We start from the raw sequence: 5,541 nt of genomic DNA on the forward strand, positions 1-5,541 counted from the left end.
AAGCAGTGAGTAGATGGGGAAAAAGGAGGAATGTGGCCCTGAACAGGACTTTAAGGAGCCATCACTGACCTGACAAGAGAACCACACTCATTGTTCTGCCATGGCATCACGGGTACATCCCTGGAAGCCACGGCAGTGCTCAATTTTCCATCCAAAATATCCGTATTTGACTAAAAAAAATCAATAGGATTTAAATGCTACCTTCAAGAGCCATGTGCAGGGACACCTTCCACTAGACCAGGCTGCTCCCAGCCCCCTTCAACCTGGCCCTGCACATTTGCAGGGATGGGGAATCTTGCAGCCCTGGTGTCCTTGTTACTCAAACAGGAAGGTGGCAGAGAAAGCGATGCCTCGTTTGGGCACGGTGAGGAAGGGGTTGTGGAAAAAATAAGTTATGGGAAGTTGGTCGTAAATATCCTCATTTACCTCTTTTGCCTCCACCCTCTCTTCAATCACGATTCTGTGCAGGTGATGGAAGGAGTTCAGAAATGTTAATAGATAGCAAAGTGCTCGTGTGTGTTTTATCAGCTCTCCTGGAATGGTTAATGCTGATACTGTGCCCCTTTCAAGTCTAAAAAATCTGGGCAAGCATGTGCAGATAGCAGGGAGTGCACTGAACAAAACATCAAGGGAAAGAGTCTGTAGGGGGGAATGGAAATGGTAAAAGGATTATAGGAGAGAAAATGTATCGGACTTATCTGGTGATACTCAGGAACAAAAGTGTGTCAGTTTATGAAATGAACTTCAAATCCCATAAATCTAATTGTGTGTTTTCTTGTCTTATTTGTGAGTGTCTCTGGCGGTGCTATTTTTCCCCCACTGGAAAAGCATGTCTGTGTGTGGATAATGCCCTGTGCCCGCAGTGTATTGGGCGATTACACAGCCCGTCGGGTTCATACCTCTTAAACTAATGATGTTAAACTAGTTTATTAAAAAGAAAAAAAAAAGGAGAATAACTTCAAAGGTTCACATGTGGGTTGCAAACCTCTCATGTCTTCTGTATACAGGGCCTTCCTCTTATTTTGATCAAGACTGTTCCCAGCACTTCTGTTGAAATAGTCTCAAGCCTTTGATCTCGTTATCAATGTGACCACCAGTGCAAGTGCGGTGACAGAGGGTGACGTCAGCCACACTCATGGGGCTGGATCCTGCCCTCTGTGGGTCCCCCCTGGGCTGTGCCTATCACAGGGGAGTTTTCCTGCTGGGAAAATGATTTTTAGACCCTGCGCCCCTGGCCCACTCTGTCTCGGGGTCTAAATTACCAAGGTGGGAAGAGTAAATAGGGCTTTGCCCTCCCCGTGCTTGGCCAGGGAAGGGCAGGCACAGGGATGGAGTGGGGAGCAGGGAGGGGAGGGGTTGAGGGGGTCTTGGAGGGGATTTGACCCCCAGTGGGGGCTGGTGAGGGGTGTGCAGGGAGAGGAGGGAGCTCAGCATCTTTGTTTCGTGTTTCCTCTGTGATTTCCATCAGCGTCCTTGTGATCCCCTGGAAGCGTCCAAGGCCACGTTGGACATGGCTTGGAGCAGTCTGGTCTAGTGGAAGGTGTCCCTGCATATGGCACGGGCATGGAACAGGATGAGTTTTAAGGTCCCTTCCAACACAAACCAGTCTGGGATTCTGTGATTCTGTGATCCTACCATGGTTTTAGCAGAGGAAGCACTTTCGAGGTGCATCAGCAGAGTCAGCATCAGGCAGCAGCAGCAGCACCATGCTCTGGCCTGATGGTGGGGGCTGGACAGGCTGTAGTGGCATCTCTCAGGTTTTTGAGGCTCTCCATGAGGAAGGCAGTGCCCTGGCCCACAGTGTGTCCCTGTGCACAGGGAAGGGCTCTGACTTTGCCCCCTGGTTTAGGATTTGTGGCTCCTGACAAGCACCATGTGGATGTTGCTATGATGTACTGGGGCTGCTGGATTTGAGTTGATTGAGCTCCTGGTCACCTGTCACCTCCACAAAGCCCTTACAGGGGCCAACAGAACAGCCCTGGTGCAGCCCTCAGAGCCTTCACACTGCTGGTGTCTGACCTGGTGTTCTGCAGGAAGACAACAACCTGGAGCCATCTCTTTTGGAGCAAAGCACCTGCCTTGTGGGCAGCCAGGAGCCAGGCTAGCTGGGTGCAGTCAGGATGAGCCCAGGGAGTGTGGGCTGGCACATCTGCAATGCTCCCAGAGCACTTCAGGCCTTAAAAACCCTCTGCCTTTTTATTTCCCGCTTTTTTTTTTTTTTTTACTACCTGCTCTAAAAAAAGCTTGCAGAAAAAAAAATTAATTTCTCTTTATTGTGTAGCTTCACTGTGAACTGATTCTTTTAATCTAAAATTATTCCTTTTTGGTGCCACAATCTGACTTCAAGCTTCTTTGCTGCCTGTGAACATGACACACAGCAGCAGCCAGAGAGGAGGGGACAGGCTGTCTCTGGCCTTTGCTGGGCACCAAGAGGGCTGAGCACGGCTGGAGGACACTGCTTTAAACAGCTTTTTGCAGTCGTTTCCTCCCTCATTTAACTGAGTTTTTATCTCAGATGCAGAAGGGCTAACAAATAAAATATAAATAGTTAATTTTCCCTCTGTTCAACCTGGGAATTCAGATTCAAGTTTAGACTGGAAAATCAGAAGGAAATTCAAAGATCCTCTGCTTTCTTGATGACTGCAGCTGCTACCTGAACACAGAGATTCCCTGTAGATCTGTGAACAAGGACTTCCAGAAGCTGATAAAGATGAAGAAAACTCTGGAAGACCTTCCTGTACCTGCCACCGCCTGCCTAGTTCATCGGATTACTTTCAAATCCCAGGCACTACGTGACTCTTCCCTGTTGGCAGGAGGAGAAAATCGACTCTCTGACTGGACATGCAGCACATGAACGGGGCCACCGCCGCTCTGGGCAGGACAAGCTGCTCCGTGGGCACCTCCACACAAAGCCACGGCCCCAGGGGCTCGCCCTCCCCTCGTTTTGTTCCCTAAGTGTCCCTTTCTGGTGGCTGGCATAAAGAGGATGCTGAGTTAGGCAGGTGTTTGGGTGGGCTGCTCTTCTGCACGTGCAATCCCCAGTAATTTGGTAAATTAAGTCCCTGTCTGAGTTTCTGGGTTGCTCTCCCAGGGCATCGGAGCAGGGCGGTGTTATTGCACAACGGGATTTGGAGAGAACCAGTTGGTTAAATGACATTTTTATGAAATAGGATGAATGAGACTTAATGAGATTTTCTTCCAAAGGAAACAAGTCCGAGGTTTTCAGCCTCCATTATAATGGCTTAATTTTCTGTGCTGTAGCAGTAAATGGGACTCGGAGAGGTTTTTATCTGACATTGTTTCAAAGAAAGGTGTAAGAAGAAAGAGGTTGTCCCTTCTGGTGGTTGGAGGTCCTGGGCTGGAGGTGACACCACTGTCACTGTCCCAAGGAGCCCAGAGGGACACAGGCTCTTCATTAGCCCAGGAAAGAACCATTTTGTAGGGCTCAGTAGCATCTGGCATAGTGGCACATCGATATTTGGCATTATGAGCAGCAAAAATATTAATAATTCTAATAATTCATAACTGCTTGTTGTGCCTAGAAAGGGCTTTTACTGTTCAGCTCGTGGGTTTGGCAGGACATTTGCTCTCCATGCCCAGTGGTGGCCATTCCCAGGCCTGGAAAATGTGTAATTGGGCAGCAACAACAAATTCACCCACGTGTTATTTCATTGTTAGCCCAGGTTGCCCAGTCCAGGCATGGTCAGCTCTGTGCTGCTGTGTGAGGCTCCCAGATGGATTCAGCCATTGGATGGGTGACAAAATTGTGGCTTCAAAGGACATCACGTCCAGGGCCACCATGACACTCAGCCTCCTGGGGTGTTTGCTTTGTGTACTGGTGCAGAGGGGGTTGAGCAGGGCCTGGAGCTGGGGAAACAGGAGCTCTGTGCCGTGGGGTGAATCCAGGCTCTGGGTTTAGGGATGGTGCAAACCAACAGCTCTTCCAACAGCTCATACAGAGAAGGGTGGGAAGGGAGAGGGACAGGTCTGTGGCCAGGATCCTGTTTCTGAACGCACATTTAGGATCAGGTTAAGTCCCTGGGATCAGCAATAGAGTACCACCGGGGTGCCCGCTGCTGTTTTCCCATGTTCCCTGTCATTCCCTTGGGATTTCCCTTTGCAGGACAGGAGGGAGAGGGTGAGGTGCTGGGACCAGCGCGGTGCTGGGAGCAGGGTCCATCTGGGCTGCGGTTCCTGGGGCTCTGGGTGTTTTTGCTGGCTGGAACGGGCTCTGGAGTGTGCCCCAGAGGTGGGGACAGGGCAGTGTGTGACCCCACGGCCTGGGGACAAGGGCTGGTCCAGCGAGGGGCTGCACTGTGCATTTGCATTTCCCAGGAGGTGCCCTAATGATGTTCAGGCACAGCAAACGTGGAAGGTGCCGCTTCTTTTGCCAAAGGCTCCAAAGGCTTTGCCACTGCCCTGCCTGGAGTGACAGGATGAGGGGCAGTGGCTGCACACTGACAGAGGGCAGAGTTACTTCTATTATTAGGAAGAAATTCTTCCCTGTGAGGCTGGGGAGGCCCTGGCACAGGGTGCCCAGAGCAGCTGTGGCTGCCCCTGCATCCCTGGCAGTGCCCAAGGCCAGGCTGGACATTGGGGCTTGGAGCAGCCTGGGACAGTGGGAGGTGTCCCTGCCCACGGCAGGGGGTGGAATGGGATGAGATTTAAAGTCCCTTCAAACCCAGACCAGTCTGTGATTCTATAATAGTGATAAAAGTCAAGCCAAGCTGGGCTCCATCAGCTCTGCCAGCTGGACCAAGGTGGGCTCTGGACAGAGGAGCAGCTCCTGGTGGGGGAACTGTGGAGCCCCCGGGTTCAGCCTCGGAGCAGGCTGAGGAGAAGGAGGGCAGGAGGATCCTTGGATCTGGAGGGCAGGTTTGGGGGCCAACCCCTAATTAAAACCTTTCGGATGAAGTTCCAAACCCTCCATTCCGTGCCTGGTTAATATTTAACAGCTGGGGCGGGAGATGGGAACACAACTGCGGCCGGGCTTCGGCTGTTTTGTCACTTCTATTGCAATCAGGGATTGTTTAATTAGCCTGAAGAGCGAAAACAGGCCCTCGGATTATTTATTTATATATATAAAATAATAATAATATGGGGACCCGCCCCGTTTTCTTCCCGACATGAAAACTTTTCGCAAAGTTTTTAATGCCGGGGAGAAGCCCCCGCCCCGCAGCGCTGCGGTGGGCTGGGGAAGGGGACGGGGGGATGCCTGGAGGGGTGCGGGGGATGCGCGGAGGATGCGCGGGGGCTGCGCGGGGCGGCGCAGAAAAAAGGGTGCCTGCGCCTTTAAGGCGGCGGAGCGGCGGCTGCGATCGCTTCCCTTTGATAAGGTCCTGGCAACTCTGTAGCCGCCGCGGGATGCCGCGAGAAGGGCGCAAAAAATAAATCCTGCCCCAAAAAATATAATCATGTAATTTTCCTCACCAGCGCTGATCTATGCACCACCACCCCCCCACCCCCCCCCCCCCCCCCCCCTGCCCCCGCGCGGGGCCCCGCCCCGGCGCCGCCCCCGCGCGCGGGGGGCGGGGGGGTGGG

This window comes from Corvus kubaryi, unplaced genomic scaffold (genome assembly GCF_017639235.1).
Source record: "Corvus kubaryi isolate FWS band 111438036 unplaced genomic scaffold, C.kubaryi_AGA036_p1.0 37272, whole genome shotgun sequence".
Taxonomy (NCBI): Eukaryota; Metazoa; Chordata; class Aves; order Passeriformes; family Corvidae; genus Corvus; species Corvus kubaryi.